This window comes from Pseudophryne corroboree, assembly GCF_028390025.1.
Source record: "Pseudophryne corroboree isolate aPseCor3 chromosome 3 unlocalized genomic scaffold, aPseCor3.hap2 SUPER_3_unloc_28, whole genome shotgun sequence".
NCBI classification, from domain to species: domain Eukaryota; kingdom Metazoa; phylum Chordata; class Amphibia; order Anura; family Myobatrachidae; genus Pseudophryne; species Pseudophryne corroboree.
The window spans coordinates 248389-269206 of record NW_026967517.1 but is presented as its reverse complement, the minus strand read 5'-3'; the positions used below and the strand labels follow the sequence as shown (position 1 = coordinate 269206).

General features: G+C 52.7%; 1 protein-coding gene across 1 annotated transcript in view; it reads left to right on the top strand.

Moving 5' to 3' along the window:
• LOC134983892 (oocyte zinc finger protein XlCOF22-like) overlaps nt 1-20818 on the top strand; it is a 630483-nt gene that overhangs the window by 534244 nt on the left and 75421 nt on the right. The window lies entirely within an intron of this gene.

Sequence of the window (20818 nt, the reverse complement as noted above, 5' to 3'; positions counted from 1 at the left end):
AAGAGCGGCAGCGCGGCCACTGCCTCAGACGGCACCACGGGAAGCCCCAGGCACTTTGCCCAGCTTTACCCACTAGATCACGGAGGACGCCGATCCCGGCCTGCAAGTGTGTTGCTTTCCTTGTCTGTGTCCCTGTGTCTGCTACGACCCGTGGGGGGGGCGGGAGGATGAGGACGACGGTGATTACTGCTGTGTGCCTCAGTGCTCTTACCTGGTGCAGTGTGCCTCAGTGCTCTTACCTGGTGCAGTGTGCTACAGCTTTCTTACCTGGTGCAGTGTGCCTCAGTGCTCTTACCTGGTGCAGTGTGCCTCAGTGCTCTTACCTGGTGCAGTGTGCCTCAGTGCTCTTACCTGGTGCAGTGTGCCTCAGTGCTCTTTCCTGGTGCAGTGTGCCTCAGTGCTCTTACCTGGTGCAGTGTGCCTCAGTGCTCTTACCTGGTGCAGTGTGCCTCAGTGCTCTTACCTGGTGCAGTGTGCCTCAGTGCTCTTACCTGGTGCAGTGTGCTTCAGCTTTCTTACCTGGTGCAGTGTGCCTCAGTGCTCTTACCTGGTGCAGTGTGCCTCAGTGCTCTTACCTGGTGCAGTGTGCCTCAGTGCTCTTTCCTGGTGCAGTGTGCCTCAGTGCTCTTTCCTGGTGCAGTGTGCCTCAGTGCTCTTTCCTGGTGCAGTGTGCCTCAGTGCTCTTTCCTGGTGCAGTGTGCCTCAGTGCTCTTTCCTGGTGCAGTGTGCCTCAGTGCTCTTTCCTGGTGCAGTGTGCCTCAGTGCTCTTACCTGGTGCAGTGTGCCTCAGTGCTCTTACCTGGTGCAGTGTGCCTCAGTGCACTTACCTGGTGCAGTGTGCCTCAGTGCTCTTACCTGGTGCAGTGTGCCTCAGTGCTCTTACCTGGTGAAGTGTGCCTCAGTGCTCTTACCTGGTGCAGTGTGCTTCAGCTTTCTTACCTGGTGCAGTGTGCCTCAGTGCTCTTACCTGGTGCAGTGTGCCTCAGTGCTCTTACCTGGTGCAGTGTCCCTCAGTGCTCTTTCCTGGTGCAGTGTCCCTCAGTGCTCTTTCCTGGTGCAGTGTGCCTCAGTGCTCTTACCTGGTGCAGTGTGCCTCAGTGCACTTACCTGGTGCAGTGTGCCTCAGTGCTCTTACCTGGTGCAGTGTGCCTCAGTGCTCTTACCTGGTGCAGTGTGCCTCAGTGCTCTTACCTGGTGCAGTGTGCCTCAGTGCTCTTACCTGGTGCAGTGTGCCTCAGTGCTCTTACCTGGTGCAGTGTGCCTCAGTGCTCTTACCTGGTGTAGTGTGCCTCAGTGCTCTTACCTGGTGCAGTGTGCCTCAGTGCTCTTTCCTGGTGCAGTGTGCCTCAGTGCTCTTTCCTGGTGCAGTGTGCCTCAGTGCTCTTACCTGGTGCAGTGTGCCTCAGTGCTCTTACCTGGTGCAGTGTGCCTCAGTGCTCTTACCTGGTGCAGTGTGCCTCAGTGCTCTTACCTGGTGCAGTGTGCCTCAGTGCTCTTACCTGGTGCAGTGTGCCTCAGTTCTCTTACCTGGTGCAGTGTGCCTCAGTGCTCTTACCTGGTGCAGTGTGCCTCCGTGCTCTTACCTGGTGCAGTGTGCCTCCGTGCTCTTACCTGGTGCAGTGTGCCTCAGTGCTCTTTCCTGGTGCAGTGTGCCTCAGTGCTCTTTCCTGGTGCAGTGTGCCTCAGTGCTCTTTCCTGGTGCAGTGTGCCTCAGTGCTCTTTCCTGGTGCAGTGTGCCTCAGTGCTCTTACCTGGTGCAGTGTGCCTCAGTGCTCTTACCTGGTGCAGTGTGCCTCAGTGCTCTTTCCTGGTGCAGTGTGCCTCAGTGCTCTTTCCTGGTGCAGTGTGCCTCAGTGCTCTTTCCTGGTGCAGTGTGCCTCAGTGCTCTTACCTGGTGCAGTGTGCCTCAGTGCTCTTACCTGGTGCAGTGTGCTACAGCTTTCTTACCTGGTGCAGTGTGCCTCAGTGCTCTTACCTGGTGCAGTGTGCCTCAGTGCTCTTAGCTGGTGCAGTGTGCCTCAGTGCTCTTTCCTGGTGCAGTGTGCCTCAGTGCTCTTACCTGGTGCAGTGTGCCTCAGTGCTCTTTCCTGGTGCAGTGTGCCTCAGTGCTCTTACCTGGTGCAGTGTGCCTCAGTGCTCTTACCTGGTGCAGTGTGCTTCAGCTTTCTTACCTGGTGCAGTGTGCCTCAGTGCTCTTACCTGGTGCAGTGTGCCTCAGTGCTCTTACCTGGTGCAGTGTGCCTCAGTGCTCTTTCCTGGTGCAGTGTGCCTCAGTGCTCTTTCCTGGTGCAGTGTGCCTCAGTGCTCTTTCCTGGTGCAGTGTGCCTCAGTGCTCTTTCCTGGTGCAGTGTGCCTCAGTGCTCTTACCTGGTGCAGTGTGCCTCAGTGCTCTTACCTGGTGCAGTGTGCCTCAGTGCACTTACCTGGTGCAGTGTGCCTCAGTGCTCTTACCTGGTGCAGTGTGCCTCAGTGCTCTTACCTGGTGCAGTGTGCCTCAGTGCTCTTACCTGGTGCAGTGTGCTTCAGCTTTCTTACCTGGTGCAGTGTGCCTCAGTGCTCTTACCTGGTGCAGTGTGCCTCAGTGCTCTTACCTGGTGCAGTGTCCCTCAGTGCTCTTTCCTGGTGCAGTGTGCCTCAGTGCTCTTACCTGGTGCAGTGTGCCTCAGTGCTCTTACCTGGTGCAGTGTGCCTCAGTGCTCTTACCTGGTGCAGTGTGCCTCAGTGCTCTTACCTGGTGCAGTGTGCCTCAGTGCTCTTACCTGGTGCAGTGTGCCTCAGTGCTCTTACCTGGTGCAGTGTGCCTCAGTGCTCTTACCTGGTGCAGTGTGCCTCAGTGCTCTTACCTGGTGCAGTGTGCCTCAGTGCTCTTACCTGGTGCAGTGTGCCTCAGTGCTCTTACCTGGTGCAGTGTGCCTCAGTGCTCTTACCTGGTGCAGTGTGCCTCAGTGCTCTTACCTGGTGCAGTGTGCCTCAGTGCTCTTACCTGGTGCAGTGTGCCTCAGTGCTCTTACCTGGTGCAGTGTGCCTCAGTGCTCTTACCTGGTGCAGTGTGCCTCAGTGCTCTTACCTGGTGCAGTGTGCCTCAGTGCTCTTACCTGGTGCAGTGTGCCTCAGTGCTCTTACCTGGTGCAGTGTGCCTCAGTGCTCTTACCTGGTGCAGTGTGCCTCAGTGCTCTTACCTGGTGCAGTGTCCCTCAGTGCTCTTTCCTGGTGCAGTGTGCCTCAGTGCTCTTACCTGGTGCAGTGTGCCTCAGTGCACTTACCTGGTGCAGTGTGCCTCAGTGCTCTTACCTGGTGCAGTGTGCCTCAGTGCTCTTACCTGGTGCAGTGTGCCTCAGTGCTCTTACCTGGTGCAGTGTGCCTCAGTGCTCTTACCTGGTGCAGTGTGCCTCAGTGCTCTTACCTGGTGCAGTGTGCCTCAGTGCTCTTACCTGGTGCAGTGTGCCTCAGTGCTCTTACCTGGTGCAGTGTGCCTCAGTGCTCTTACCTGGTGCAGTGTGCCTCAGTGCTCTTTCCTGGTGCAGTGTGCCTCAGTGCTCTTTCCTGGTGCAGTGTGCCTCAGTGCTCTTACCTGGTGCAGTGTGCCTCAGTGCTCTTACCTGGTGCAGTGTGCCTCAGTGCTCTTACCTGGTGCAGTGTGCCTCAGTGCTCTTACCTGGTGCAGTGTGCCTCAGTGCTCTTACCTGGTGCAGTGTGCCTCAGTGCTCTTACCTGGTGCAGTGTGCCTCAGTGCTCTTACCTGGTGCAGTGTGCCTCAGTGCTCTTACCTGGTGCAGTGTGCCTCAGTGCTCTTACCTGGTGCAGTGTGCCTCAGTGCTCTTACCTGGTGCAGTGTGCCTCAAGTGCTCTTTCCTGATGCAGTGTGCCTCAGTGCTCTTTCCTGGTGCAGTGTGCCTCAGTGCTCTTTCCTGGTGCAGTGTGCCTCAGTGCTCTTACCTGGTGCAGTGTGCCTCAGTGCTCTTACCTGGTGCAGTGTGCCTCAGTGCTCTTTCCTGGTGCAGTGTGCCTCAGTGCTCTTACCTGGTGCAGTGTGCCTCAGTGCTCTTACCTGGTGCAGTGTGCCTCAGTGCTCTTACCTGGTGCAGTGTGCCTCAGTGCTCTTACCTGGTGCAGTGTGCCTCAGTGCTCTTACCTGGTGCAGTGTGCCTCAGTGCTCTTACCTGGTGTAGTGTGCCTCAGTGCTCTTACCTGGTGCAGTGTGCCTCAGTGCTCTTTCCTGGTGCAGTGTGCCTCAGTGCTCTTTCCTGGTGCAGTGTGCCTCAGTGCTCTTACCTGGTGCAGTGTGCCTCAGTGCTCTTACCTGGTGCAGTGTGCCTCAGTGCTCTTACCTGGTGCAGTGTGCCTCAGTGCTCTTACCTGGTGCAGTGTGCCTCAGTGCTCTTACCTGGTGCAGTGTGCCTCAGTTCTCTTACCTGGTGCAGTGTGCCTCAGTGCTCTTACCTGGTGCAGTGTGCCTCCGTGCTCTTACCTGGTGCAGTGTGCCTCCGTGCTCTTACCTGGTGCAGTGTGCCTCAGTGCTCTTTCCTGGTGCAGTGTGCCTCAGTGCTCTTTCCTGGTGCAGTGTGCCTCAGTGCTCTTTCCTGGTGCAGTGTGCCTCAGTGCTCTTACCTGGTGCAGTGTGCCTCAGTGCTCTTACCTGGTGCAGTGTGCCTCAGTGCTCTTACCTGGTGCAGTGTGCCTCAGTGCTCTTTCCTGGTGCAGTGTGCCTCAGTGCTCTTTCCTGGTGCAGTGTGCCTCAGTGCTCTTTCCTGGTGCAGTGTGCCTCAGTGCTCTTACCTGGTGCAGTGTGCCTCAGTGCTCTTACCTGGTGCAGTGTGCTACAGCTTTCTTACCTGGTGCAGTGTGCCTCAGTGCTCTTACCTGGTGCAGTGTGCCTCAGTGCTCTTAGCTGGTGCAGTGTGCCTCAGTGCTCTTTCCTGGTGCAGTGTGCCTCAGTGCTCTTACCTGGTGCAGTGTGCCTCAGTGCTCTTTCCTGGTGCAGTGTGCCTCAGTGCTCTTACCTGGTGCAGTGTGCCTCAGTGCTCTTACCTGGTGCAGTGTGCTTCAGCTTTCTTACCTGGTGCAGTGTGCCTCAGTGCTCTTACCTGGTGCAGTGTGCCTCAGTGCTCTTACCTGGTGCAGTGTGCCTCAGTGCTCTTTCCTGGTGCAGTGTGCCTCAGTGCTCTTTCCTGGTGCAGTGTGCCTCAGTGCTCTTTCCTGGTGCAGTGTGCCTCAGTGCTCTTTCCTGGTGCAGTGTGCCTCAGTGCTCTTACCTGGTGCAGTGTGCCTCAGTGCTCTTACCTGGTGCAGTGTGCCTCAGTGCACTTACCTGGTGCAGTGTGCCTCAGTGCTCTTACCTGGTGCAGTGTGCCTCAGTGCTCTTACCTGGTGCAGTGTGCCTCAGTGCTCTTACCTGGTGCAGTGTGCTTCAGCTTTCTTACCTGGTGCAGTGTGCCTCAGTGCTCTTACCTGGTGCAGTGTGCCTCAGTGCTCTTACCTGGTGCAGTGTCCCTCAGTGCTCTTTCCTGGTGCAGTGTGCCTCAGTGCTCTTACCTGGTGCAGTGTGCCTCAGTGCTCTTACCTGGTGCAGTGTGCCTCAGTGCTCTTACCTGGTGCAGTGTGCCTCAGTGCTCTTACCTGGTGCAGTGTGCCTCAGTGCTCTTACCTGGTGCAGTGTGCCTCAGTGCTCTTACCTGGTGCAGTGTGCCTCAGTGCTCTTACCTGGTGCAGTGTGCCTCAGTGCTCTTACCTGGTGCAGTGTGCCTCAGTGCTCTTACCTGGTGCAGTGTGCCTCAGTGCTCTTACCTGGTGCAGTGTGCCTCAGTGCTCTTACCTGGTGCAGTGTGCCTCAGTGCTCTTACCTGGTGCAGTGTGCCTCAGTGCTCTTACCTGGTGCAGTGTGCCTCAGTGCTCTTACCTGGTGCAGTGTGCCTCAGTGCTCTTACCTGGTGCAGTGTGCCTCAGTGCTCTTACCTGGTGCAGTGTGCCTCAGTGCTGTTACCTGGTGCAGTGTGCCTCAGTGCTCTTACCTGGTGCAGTGTGCCTCAGTGCTCTTACCTGGTGCAGTGTGCCTCAGTGCTCTTACCTGGTGCAGTGTCCCTCAGTGCTCTTTCCTGGTGCAGTGTGCCTCAGTGCTCTTACCTGGTGCAGTGTGCCTCAGTGCACTTACCTGGTGCAGTGTGCCTCAGTGCTCTTACCTGGTGCAGTGTGCCTCAGTGCTCTTACCTGGTGCAGTGTGCCTCAGTGCTCTTACCTGGTGCAGTGTGCCTCAGTGCTCTTACCTGGTGCAGTGTGCCTCAGTGCTCTTACCTGGTGCAGTGTGCCTCAGTGCTCTTACCTGGTGCAGTGTGCCTCAGTGCTCTTACCTGGTGCAGTGTGCCTCAGTGCTCTTACCTGGTGCAGTGTGCCTCAGTGCTCTTTCCTGGTGCAGTGTGCCTCAGTGCTCTTTCCTGGTGCAGTGTGCCTCAGTGCTCTTACCTGGTGCAGTGTGCCTCAGTGCTCTTACCTGGTGCAGTGTGCCTCAGTGCTCTTACCTGGTGCAGTGTGCCTCAGTGCTCTTACCTGGTGCAGTGTGCCTCAGTGCTCTTACCTGGTGCAGTGTGCCTCAGTGCTCTTACCTGGTGCAGTGTGCCTCAGTGCTCTTACCTGGTGCAGTGTGCCTCAGTGCTCTTACCTGGTGCAGTGTGCCTCAGTGCTCTTACCTGGTGCAGTGTGCCTCAGTGCTCTTACCTGGTGCAGTGTGCCTCAGTGCTCTTTCCTGATGCAGTGTGCCTCAGTGCTCTTTCCTGGTGCAGTGTGCCTCAGTGCTCTTTCCTGGTGCAGTGTGCCTCAGTGCTCTTACCTGGTGCAGTGTGCCTCAGTGCTCTTACCTGGTGCAGTGTGCCTCAGTGCTCTTTCCTGGTGCAGTGTGCCTCAGTGCTCTTTCCTGGTGCAGTGTGCCTCAGTGCTCTTTCCTGGTGCAGTGTGCCTCAGTGCTCTTTCCTGGTGCAGTGTGCCTCAGTGTTCTTACCTGGTGCAGTGTGCCTCAGTGCTCTTACCTGGTACAGTGTGCCTCAGTGCTCTTACCTGGTGCAGTGTGCCTCAGTGCACTTACCTGGTGCAGTGTGCCTCAGTGCTCTTACCTGGTGCAGTGTGCCTCAGTGCTCTTACCTGGTGCAGTGTGCCTCAGTGCTCTTACCTGGTGCAGTGTGCCTCAGTGCTCTTACCTGGCGCAGTGTGTACAACGTGCTCTGCCTGGCGCAGTGTGTATAACGCGCTCTGCCTGGCGCAGTGTGTATAACGCGCCCTGCCTGGCGCAGTGTGTATAACGCGCTCTGCCTGGCGCAGTGTGTATAACGCGCTCTACCTGGTGCAATGTGTATAACGTGCTGTACCTGGTGCAAAGTGTATAACGTGCTGTACCTGGTGCAAAGTGTATAACGTGCTCTACCTGGCGCAATGTGTATAACGTGCTCTACCTGGCGCAATGTGTATAACGTGCTCTACCTGGTGCAATGTGTATAACGTGCTCTACCTGGCGCAATGTGTATAACGTGCTCTACCTGGCGCAATGTGTATAACGTGCTCTGCCTGCTGCAATGTGTATAACGTGTTCTACCTGCTGCAATGTGTATAACGTGCTCTGCCTGCTGCAATGTGTATAACGTGTTCTACCTGCTGCAATGTGTATAACGTGCTCTGCCTGCTGCAATGTGTATAACGTGCTCTACCTGGCGCAATGTGTATAACGTGCTCTACCTGCTGCAATGTGTATAACGTGTTCTACCTGCTGCAATGTGTATAACGTGCTCTACCTGCTGCAATGTGTATAACGTGCTCTACCTGGTGCAATGTGTATAACGTGCTCTACCTGGCGCAAAGTGTATAACGTGCTGTACCTGGAGCAAAGTGTATAACGTGCTGTACCTGGTGCAAAGTGTATAACGTGCTGTACCTGGAGCAAAGTGTATAACGTGCTGTACCTGGTGCAAAGTGTATAACGTGCTCTACCTGGTGCAAAGTGTATAACGTGCTGTACCTGGTGCATTGTGTATAACGTGCTGTACCTGGTGCATTGTGTATAACGTGCTGTACCTGGTGCATTGTGTATAACGTGCTGTACCTGGTGCATTGTGTATAACGTGCTGTACCTGGTGCATTGTGTATAATGTGCTATACCTGGTGCAAAGTGTATAACGTGCTGTACCTGGCGCAATATGTATAAAGTGTTCTACCTGGCGCAGTGTGCATAGGAGGTTCTACCTGGTGCAATGTGTATAAACGGCACTACTGTGTGGTGTAATGTGAATTGGCACTATTATGTGGTCACGCCCCTTCCCCACGAAGCCACGCCCCTAAAATTTTGGGGCGCGCCTTCCCTCTGCTTTGCGGTCTGGGAGGTGGGACACCAATTCACTTCCTGCCTAAGGGCACCAAAATGTCTAGTTACACCTCTGGTGCAGGGTGTCCTGCATGCTACACAGCCCAGCATCGCACTAGTACAGAATTGTAGAACCTTCTTCTTTAAAATCACCAATACTTTTATTGTCGACGTTTCGGTCTGATAACAGGCCTTTTTCAAGACAGGTGATATATCATCTTCATCAATTCATCATCATAGACAACTCATATGTAGTCTTCAAAAAACACAGTGGTATATAGTCATTCATTTCTTGGACGTGACGATTATGAATACAGGCACAGTTGAGTTATACTCTCTATCGTAAAACCTACGGATCGCAATCAATTACTACTAGCGACTAGCCATCATAAAAGAGAGAGTTTTCCCACTTCACAGTACTTGAGAGTAATGAGGTTGAATTCTGATCCTGTGCGCAGAGATGATCAATGTAATGAGATCACTACACGTTTTCTAGAACGTGGCTATTCTCCTAAATTATTACGGGGTGTAGACACAGAGCTGAACAAGCAATTATGGGGACTAAACCTAAAAGGAAAATGCAGGAGCGCCTGATCTTTCCTACACAGTTTGATGGGAATGCCACGAGGATGAAAAAGGCATTGCATCACCATTGGCCAATTATTAAATCAGATGAGTCTCTACCCTTCACGAAAACGGGGGTTCCAATGATGGCTTATAGAAGGGGAGCTAATCTCAAACAGCTTCTCATGAAACCTAGATCGTTTCCTGAAGAAGACCCCATCAAGACTCCATGGACTACCTTGATGCAATCTAAACCGGGATGTTTTTCATGCGGCAGTTGCACTACGTGTCGGTCCATGATTACAGGTCCGACATTTAGTCACCCGCACACTGGAAAAACCATCCGATTAAAGTACCATCTACACTGCCGTCTTGACTTTATTATATATATACTGAAGTGCCCCTGTTGGTTGTATTATGTTGGCCTTAAGACACGTGTGTTTTGTGATCGTATGGCCAATCACAGGTCTTCCATACATACGGCTATTCTCACGGGTAAAACTGATAAGCCAGTGGCCCGCCACTTTTTGGATGCTAGACACAAAGTGGCATGCCTTAAATGTAAAATAATTGATTGGATCCCCCCAAATCTAATGGGGGGGGGGGGTCGCTCCCTGGCTCTCAAACAGCGAGAGTGTTATTGGATACACCCTTTAGATACTGTAGCCCCTAGGGGACTTAATGAAGCAAATTCTTTACATCCCTTTCTTTAAGGGCCATTTATTGACCGTGTGATGTGGAGCCTCAAGTGGTATATAGCAGACCTGTAAGTTGGCAGATGGGCTTCTTCCTACATTGAAGCCTTTTTGTCAATTAAAAATTTTTTTTTGTATGTGTAGTCATTTTTTGCACTTTTTGATTATAGGATCATTGTTATGTGAATGTCTCACCGGCCTCCGGGGTAGCCGAACAGACCTTTGGACCACTGTAATTTGCAACCCTAATAGTGCGTAGAGTACGCGTGAATTTATATGCGATGACATAGGCACATTGGGATGGTTGGATGCTCGAGTATATTTTTTTCCCAGGTGATATATAAACAATATTGGGCGAGTTTGGTTTGTTGACTTAAGGAGATAAATTTCACTCCTTAATAACAATCTGGTGCTTTTGTAGAATTTGTTGGTGGGTGCACAAGGTGTACCTATGAATAGTACCATTGAGGGGTTTTAATTTTCCACTCTCCTACTGGACATGATGGGTATTCTATTAGATGGTTTAATATTGGGCGTAGACCGGCTGTACCCTGGCATCGATTGGAGGGGACAAGAAAATCTTTATGATTTGGAATATTGTTATGGGGAAGTGTGGAGGCACGATCCCTATGTCATTGGGTCATTACACCTATGTCTTTTGAGCCCTGATGTGCTAGCATGACGACTCCGCGGTTACGGCATTCGGATGTACACTTCCGGCAGTTGAACCGCACGTAAGTACCGTTGGAACGCATGATGACGCGTTTCCAGCGGTGCTGCACCGGGATCTTATGTGTGCGGCGTGGGCCGTCGCGGGGGGATATGCGATGTGGCGGCTGGGTGTGCAGGTGAAGGGCAGTGCGTTTGGCACATTCTGGAGTTCGCTTGATTTAGAAGTTGGCTGTAATAGGAGTTTATTAGGTTGCAAGTGTGATTTCCGGAATGGACGTCACTTCCGGTCCACACGGTTTAAATAGCTTAGATGTTTATGGGGACGGCGTGCAGCAATGCCTGTGGCGTCCTCGGGCTAATGTAAGTACTGATGTGGTATTTTGTACTATAATGGGTTGTACAATGACATGTTTACAAATACTTAGTGAGGATATTATTTCCCTTAGGTGTTGGTAGGTGGACTTTCCTAAACCAAATGCCTCCTACAATATTGCTGCATTAGTCCTTTGGCTACTTAATAAGGTATGAGGATGTTATTGATAACATGTTGGATGTAAGATAGCAGTGGTGGATATTATTAAGCCCTATGTATAAACGTGTATTTAAAACCTCTCTTGACAGATGGAGGTAGCTTTTTAGCGTACTTGAGTGTCCTGACATAAGTGATGCCCGGTGTGGATTCCTTGATGTTTCTCAGGTATTAAAAGGAGGATGGTTATACCCTCTAGGCCAGGGGTGTCAAACTCAAATTCATCGGGGGCCGCATCAGCAGTTTGGTCCCCATCAAAGGGCCGGTTGTATCTGTAGGTCTATCCAAAATTTACCGCTCCACCTGCCTTATATGTGCCCAGCCATCTGCCCCCTTTTAAAGTGCCCAGCCATGTGCCCCCTTTTATAGTGCCCAGCCATGTGCCCCCTTTTATAGTGCACAGGTCCCCATTTTACACATTGCGGCAGGCACAGGTCCCCATTTTACACATTGCGGCAGGCACAGGTCCCCATTTTACACATTGCGGCAGGCACAGGTCCCCATTTTACACATTGCGGCAGGCACAGGTCCCCATGTTACACATAGCGGCAGGTACAGGTCCCCATTTTACACATTGTGGCAGGCACAGGTCCCCATTTTACACATTGCGGCAGGTGGTGGAAGGAGGGAGAGAGAGAGAAAGAGAGGAAGGGAGAGGGGCTGACTTACATTTGAAGCGGTTCTCGCCGCTCTTCAGCCGCCTCTCCCTCCTCGTCTGCGCGGCTCCCTTCTCCCTCCTCCGACGGGGTTTCGTTGAATGACGCGTTTGCGCCGTGACGTCACGACGCAATCGCGTCATTCCGCGAAACCCCGCCCCCCCCGAGCTGGGCACTCGGGAGAAGGGGGTTTCATGGCGGCGGCACCGCGGGCCATCAGACGAGGTCTGGCGGGCCGGATTTGGCCCGCGGGCCTTGTCTTTGACACCCCTGCTCTAGGCACACTTCCAATGGATGTCTGTTGGTGATGGGTCCAATAGTGTCACTGTCGGGTGCCCACGGGTACCGGTGAGGCATATTGCTTGTGACTGTATACCACTGTGTTTTTTGCAGACTACAAATGAGTTGTCTATGATGATGAATTGATGAAGATGATATATCACCTGTCTTGAAAAAGGCCTGTTATCAGACCGAAACATCGACAATAAAAGTATTGGTGATTTTAAAGAAGGTTCTACAATTCTTTACTAGTGCGAGTGCACCTTCCAAATCCTTTGGAGTTCTCTACTATATATATATATCAGTGTAAGTATATATGCAATAAGTACTGACCAGTGTTGCCAACTATTAAATGAAAAACAAGCAACTGATGACTAAAAAATAAGCCCAAAACAAGCTCAAACCGTTACTAAAAAGCTGCCAAAAAAGCCCAACTTAAGTTTTTGGATATAGTGTAATTATTGGTGCTATGTCTGGCTGCTGGATGGACTGAAGATAAGTTCTGGATCTTGAAGTCAGGTGGATAGTTTCAGTTTCTTGAACTTTTTCTTCTGGTATCTGGTTCTCAAGTCGGGATGGTAATGATATCCCGACAGACGGGATGCCAGGGGTCAATATACCAACAGCGGCATCCTGGCCGCAAGAATACTGGCAGCGGGGCAAGCGCAAAGAGTGCATTCGCCACGGCACGGTGGCTCACTGCACTCACCACAGGTTTTATTGTCACTCTATGGGTGTTGTAGACACACAAGTGGGAAAACCCGTGGCGAGCGCTGACGGCATTCCCGTCTGTCAGGATTTCGGCTTCAGGATCCTTAATGCCGGGATCACGACAGCTGGGTAACTACATCCCGTCCAGTCGGTGGTAAGGGGGATACCGACGGGGGAGATGTGTGCTGAGTGTTCTTAACACAGACGGCTCAGCACACATTTCTCCCCACGCTCAGCGCAGTGCGATGCGAGGGGGGATGACGACGGATTGATTGCATGCAGGCTCAATCTAGCACTGGCGACAGACGTGTCATGGCTGTTTTCAGGGCTGGCCAATGATGTCGCTGCATTTCCTGCGATTGGAAACATGGCGGCGGTGCCGCTGCTTATGTATAGGCCGGGGTCAGTCACTATGTGAATTGCGATGGCATGGCGGGGCAGCACCACACATGCCGGGTGGTCTCGCCCTGTTCTGGGCGGCCCCCTGCGTGCCATTCTGGTGGTCGCAGATTTTGGTAAAATAGTAAAATCTGCGACAAACTCTGAATAATCTCCTCACCCTGCAGAACAGCGCTCCATCACTATCATCATCTCACTGTCACGTCACAGCGACACAATGTAACACCCCAACTATTCTATTCATCCGCAGCTTCTCACCCGTGTCTGATGGGCGGTGCCAGTAGTAACATAAAAAAATAAAAAATATAAAAAAAAGCACAAAAACAAGCAACCACCAAAAAAAATACAAATAAAATAAATATAAATATATATATATAAATGTATATATAGATATAGATAGATATATATATAAATATAAATAAAGCAACTTGGGGGAAAAACTATGCTACTGACCTGTATATACTGGAGGGGAGCGCATGGGATTATGGGTAGGCACAGCCGCAGTCACTAAGCAACCAGTAGCTCTCCCGCTCATAGGCTGTAGTATCCCGTCACTCATCTTCTAGCCCCGCCCACTCCTTATTTCATACACCAAGGAGTCCATCATACAGCCCCGCCCACTCTACTCGCCATTGGTCTGACTGTCCCGTCACTCATCGTGACATGTGTAGGAGGGAGAGGGGGCGGGGCTGCGAGAAATGGGCGGGAGAAAGGTTACTGAGTGACTGGACCCTGCGACCAATAGCTAGAGACAGAGGCGGGGCTGGGCTGAGTGACGGGTTGCTACAGCCTATGAGAGAGTGGGCGGGGCTGGTGGCTGATCCCTTGCTCTATACGGTGACCCGGAAACAGTGCCCCTTCCCTTCCTGTACACAGAGCTCCGCCCCCGGTCTCCTCCAGGTAATGGCCGCCGCCCCCTCTCCTGCCGGGCAGGGTGTATGTGCTGCAGTGTGTGGTGCATGGAGAGTATATTACCCGTGTCATACACACACAGCACTGCTCACACTGATGTCACTGGTGATACAGGGTGTTACACATAGGAGGCGGTATACACACATAGGGGGCACTATACACATAGGGGGCACTATACACATAGGGGGCACTATACACACATAGGGGGTGCTGTACATAGGGGGTGGTATACACACATAGGGGGGGGCGGTATACACACATAGGGGACGGTATACACATATAGGGGGCGCTATACACACATAGGGGGCGCTATACACACATAGGGGCGCTATATACACATAGGGGGTGCTATACACACATAGGGGCGCTATATACACATAGGGGGCGCTATACACACATAGGGGGCGCTATACACACATAGGGGCGCTATATACACATAGGGGGGCGCTATACACACATAGGGGGCGCTATACACACATAGGGGCGCTATATACACATAGGGGGTGCTATACACACATAAGGGGCGCTATACACACATAGGGGGCGCTATACACACATAGGGGGCGCTATACACACATAGGGGCGCTATATACACATAGGGGGGCGCTATACACACATAGGGGGCGCTATACACACATAGGGGGTGCTATACACACATGGGGGCGCTATACACACATAGGGGGCAGTATACACACATAGGGGCGCTATACACACAAAGGGGCGCTATATACACATAGGGGGGCGCTATACACACATGGGGGCGCTATACACACATGGGGGCGCTATATACACATAGGGGGTGCTATACACACATAGGGGGCGCTATACACACATAGGGGGCGCTATACACACATAGGGGACGGTATACACACATAGGGGACGCTATACACACATAGGGGGCGCTATACACACATAGGGGGCGCTATACACACATAGGGGGGCGGTATACACACATAGGGGGGCGGTATACACACATAGGGGGGCGGTATACACACATGGGGGGCGGTATACACACATGGGGGGCGGTATACACACATGGGGGGCGGTATACACACATAGGGGGCGCTATACACACATAGGGGCACTATACACACAGGGGGGCGCTATATACACATAGGGGGGCGCTATATACACATAGGGGGCACTATACTCACATAGGGGGCGCTATACTCACATAGGGGGCGGTATACACACATGGGGGGCGGTATACACACATGGGGGGGCGGTATACACACATAGGGGCGGTATACACACATAGGGGGCCGGTATACACACATAGGGGGCGCTATACACACATAGGGGGTGCTATACACACAGGGGGGCGGTATACACACATGGGGGGCGCTATACACACATAGGGGCACTATACACACAGGGGGGCGTTATATACACATACGGGGCACTATACTCACATAGGGAGCGCTATACTCACATAGGGAGCGCTATACACACATAGGGGGCGCTATACACACATAGGGGGCGCTATACATTCAGGGGGCGGTATACACACATGGGGGGCGGTATACACACATGGGGGGCGGTATACACACATGGGGGGCAGTATACACACATGGGGGCACTATACACACATGGGGGGCACTATACACACATAGGGGGCACTATACACACATTGGGGGCGGTATACACACATAGGGGGCAGTATACACACATAGGGGGCAGTATACACACATAGGGGGCGCTATATACACATAGGGGGGCGCTATATACACATAGGGGGCACTATACACACATAGGGGACGGTATACACACATAGGGGGTCGCTATATATACATAGGGGGTGCTATACACACATAGGGGATGGTATACACACATAGGGAGCGCTATACACACATGGGGGGTGGTATACACACATGGGGGCGGTATACACACATAGGGGGCGCCATACACACATAGGGGGCGGTATATACACATAGGGGGCACTATACACACATAGGGAGCGCTATACACACATAGGGGGCGCTATACACACATAGGGGGTGCTGTACACACATAGGCGGCGCTATACACACATGGGGGGCGGTATACACACATGGGGGGCGGTATACACACATGGGGGGCGGTATACACACATGGGGGGCACTATACACACATGGGGGGCACTATACACACATAGGGGGCGGTATACACACATAGGGGGCGGTATACACACATAGGGGGCGCTATATACACATAGGGGGGCGCTATATACACATAGGGGGCACTATACACACATAGGGGACGGTATACACACATAGGGGGTCGCTATACATACATAGGGGGTGCTATACACACATAGGGGATGGTATACACACATAGGGAGCGCTATACACACATAGGGGACGGTATACACACATAGGGAGTGCTATACACACATGGGGGGCGGTATACACACATAGGGGGGCGCTATACACACATAGGGGGCGGTATATACACATAGGGGGCACTATACACACATAGGGAGCGCTATACACACATAGGGGGCGCTATACACACATAGGGGGTGCTGTACACACATAGGCGGCGCTATACACACATAGGGGGCGGTATACACACATGGGGGGGCGGTATACACACATAGGGGGTGCTATACACACAGGGGGGCGGTATACACACATAGGGGGCGCTATACACACATAGGGGCACTATACACACATAGGGGGGCGCTATACACACATAGGGGGGGCGCTATACACACATAGGGGGGCGCTATATACACATAGGGGGCGGTATACACACATAGGGGGCAGAATATACACATAGGGGGGAGGTATACACACATAGGGGCGCTATATACACATAGGGGGGTGCTATACACACAGGGGGGCGGTATACACACATAGGGGGCGCTATACACACATAGGGGGGCGCTATATACACATAGGGGGCGGTATACACACATAGGGGGCAGAATATACACATAGGGGGGAGGTATACACACATAGGGGCGCTATATACACATAGGGGGGTGCTATACACACAGGGGGGCGGTATACACACATAGGGGGGCGCTATACACACATAGGGGGGCGCTATACACACATAGGGGGGCGCTATATACACATAGGGGGCGGTATACACACATAGGGGGCAGAATATACACATAGGGGGGAGGTATACACACAGGGGCGCTATATACACATAGGGGGCGCTATACACACATAGGGGACGGTATACACACATGGGGGCGCTATACACACATGGGGGCGCTATACACACATGGGGGCGCTATACACACATGGGGGGGCGCTATACACACATAGGGGGCACTATACACACATAGGGGCGCTATACACACATAGGGGGTGCTGTACACACATAGGGAGCGGTATACACACATGGGGGGGCGGTATACACACATAGGGGGTTCTATACATATGGGGGGGCGCTATACACACATGGGGGCGCTATACACACATGGGCGCTATACACACATGGGGGGGCGCTATACACACATAGGGGGCACTATAGACACATAGGGGGCGCTATACACACATAGGGGGTGCTGTACACACATAGGGAGCGGTATACACATGGGGGGGCGGTATACACACATAGGGGGTTCTATACATACGGGGGGCGCTATACACACATAGGGGGCGGTATACACACATGGGGGGCGCTATACACACACATGGGGGGGCACTATACACACATAGGGGGCGCTATACACACATAGGGGGTGCTGTACACACATAGGGGGCGGTATACACACATAGGCGGCGCTATACACACATAGGCGGCGCTATACACACATAGGCGGCGCTATACACACATAGGCGGCGCTATACACACATAGGGGGGTGGTATACACACATGGGGGGCGGTATACACACATAGGGGGTTCTATACATACGGGGGGGCGCTATACACACATAGGGGGCGGTATACACACATAGGGGGCGCTATACACACATAGGGGGTGCTGTACACACATAGGGGGCGGTATACACACATAGGCGGCGCTATACACACATAGGGGGTGGTATACACACATAGGGGGTGCTATACATACAGGGGGGCGGTATACACACATAGGGGGTGAATAGGGTTGCCCCTTCGTGTCTCCTGTCCCTTCCCAGTTGCCCCCTACCTGCCTCCCATATCCCCCTCCCCTGCCTGTCCCCTTCTATCCCCCTCACCTGATGTGACGACACCGCAACCCTGGCACTCCACATGCATTCCTACTGTCCACTTTCCGTCAAGAACCTCATCTCCTCCCAGTCCTCAAACCCTGGCGCCCCTTTTCCACTGTCAACTCGCTCCTCTGCCCCGCCCCCTCACTCTCTGCTCTTGACTTTGCCACCTACTTCCCATGCAAAATTGGCTCCCTATGGCAGGATATCACATCCCACCAGACCCTTGAGCAATGCCCTCCTCCATTTCCTGACACCCCCCTTACCTCCTACCAACTCTGACATCTCTCTTCTTTGTATCTAGTGTGGAAGTCATGGCCCTCAGCCGTTCCTCACCCTCTCCACCTCCCCATTTGACCCTATCACCTCCTCCGCTACCTCTCTTCTTCTGCCTGTTCCCATCTTGCCCATCTCATTCTCTCCCTCTCATCAGACACTGTCCCCTCGGCCTTCCATCATGCTCTTGTCTCCCCTATTCTTATAAACCCTTCCCTTCATCCAACCAATCTCTCCAACTACCGACCATCTCTCTCCTCCTAACTCCTGTCTTTCCTCACACTCACTGCTTGACCCATTCCAGCCTGGCTTCCGTCCTCTCCACTCCACTGATACTGCCCTCGCTAAAGTCTGCAAAGACCTCCATGCTGCCAGATCCAATGGTCACTACTCTCTGCTTATTCTCCTTCACCTCTCTGCTGCATTGGACACTGTGGACCACCCTCTGCTGCAATTACTTTTCTCTAGCATCCATAAGGGATATTGTAGACAGAATTAGAACCATGGGGTATAGACGGGTCCAAAGGAGCAAGTGCACTTTAAACATTCTACCACTGGGTGTGCTGGCTCCTCCCCTCTATGCCCCTCCCACAGCTCAGTTTAGATAAAGTGCCCTCAGGAGAGGATGCACACTCTGCATCTCCAGAGTTTTCCTTCATTTTTATTTCTAACTTTTAATGATTTCGGTATGCTGTTTGGGCAACACCATACCTGCACCGTTGTGGTTAGGGGGGGGGGGCGGTCACCGGCCTCCTGAGGTGAGAGCCGCTTCCCCGCTGCAGGACCACCGTCCTGAGGGGCTGTTTGTTCAGCGGGGCATGGCGCCTTGTCTGTCGCAGCCGCAGCATTGCGCACACCCCTAACAGATGCCTGAAGGTGATCATCAGTGGTGAGTACCAACCGGGGGGACCCACTAGGGGGGGTCCCCCGGACAAATGTGCGGCTGAACCACCTGGGGGGGACCCGCTATAGCCCCTGCGTGAGACTGGCTAAACACAGGTGAACTAAGCATTTATGTGAGGCTGTACATAGATAAGGAGACATGGCCAGTATAAATATACAGCAGTAGCTCTGGCACCATGGCGGGGGGCGGAGCTACATTAGAGCGGGCTCAGCGGCATATTGGCATCTTCCTCTGCATGAGCTGCAGCAGCCTCCACAGCTCCTCCAGAACTGCCCCTGTATACACTGGTACCGGGTATAGGGGGGAGAGCCGCTATCATTGTGCACAATAATCCCCTGTGGGGTTTTATAAAGAATCTCACTGTGGTTACACAGATGTAACAACCACTGACAGCCTCACTGGGGCCGGTCACCATTGGGTGCGCTGGAGTCCTCTCTTCTCTGTCTCCTCTCACATGCAATAGGGCAGGCTTGTCATATATAATATCAGGCTGTATTGTGTGTGTACATTATACCTGTTTTCTACTACACTATGGTAAACCAGAAGTCTTGCAGTGTGCGTAATGCCAGGTTCTCTCCTAGTACATCCAGCTCCGTATCATGTGAGCAGTGTAGTCAGTCATCTCATGCTGATACTAATGTGGGGGAGAATGCGGAGCCTCCCTGGTTGGGGGCTATAAAAACTATGATGTCTGATATGTCATCTTAGCTCACTGCAACTGCAAACACGACACAAGAACTGTAACAAGCAGTGGCTAGCCTTACTGCTAAGTGTCCCTCCCTGCCTGCTTCACAGAAACCTGCTCTACCTGCACTCCTATCATATGATACTGATGGTGATGTTGATGTACAGGATGATGGGGATCCCACCCCAATCCAGGGTATTGAACCCCTCGTATTGGCTATTAGGGAGGTGTTAAAGCTCCTCCTGGGGGATGCAAGTACTCAGCAGTCATTTTTCCTCCCTCAAAAGGAACCAAAAGTCACATTCCCTGATTCCACGGAATTGGATGATTTATTTAAACTAGCCTGGAAGAATCCAGATAAAAAATATCAGGTGACGAAAAGGTTTCTGAATACCTTCCCCTTTGCCCCTGAAGGCAGAAAATTCTGGGAAGAATCCCCAGCCGTAGACGTCTCAGCGTCTCGCCTTTCTAAAAAGGCGGTGCTCCCTGCTCCGGGCTCCCTTACGGTGAAGGACCCGGCGGATAGGAAAATAGAGACCACTCTAAAATCTATTTTCTCCTACGTCCTAGAGGATGCTGGGGATGCTTCAAGAACCATGGGGTATAGACGGCATCCGCAAGAGACATGGGCACACTACAAGACTTTGAATGGGTGTGAACTGGCTCCTCCCTCTATGCCCCTGCTCCAGACTTCAGTTTAGATTCTGTGCCCAGTGAGACTGGATGCACACTGAGGAGCTCTCCTGAGTTTCTCTGAAAATACTTTTTGTTAGGTTTATTATTTTCAGGGAGATTTGTTGGCTACAGGCTCCCTGCATCGTGGGACTGAGGGGAGAGAAGCAGACCTACTTCTTAAGAGTTCAAGGGCTCTGCTTCTTAGGCTACTGGACAACATTAGCTCCAGAGGGTTCGATCACTACGGTGCGCCTAGCTGCTTGTTCCCAGAGCCGCGCCGTCGCCCCCTCACAGAGCCGGAAGATAGAAGCCGGGTGAGTATGAGAAGATCAGAAGACTTCAGTGACGGCAGAAGAGGTTCCGCGCTGCGCACCGTGCTCCCACACATAT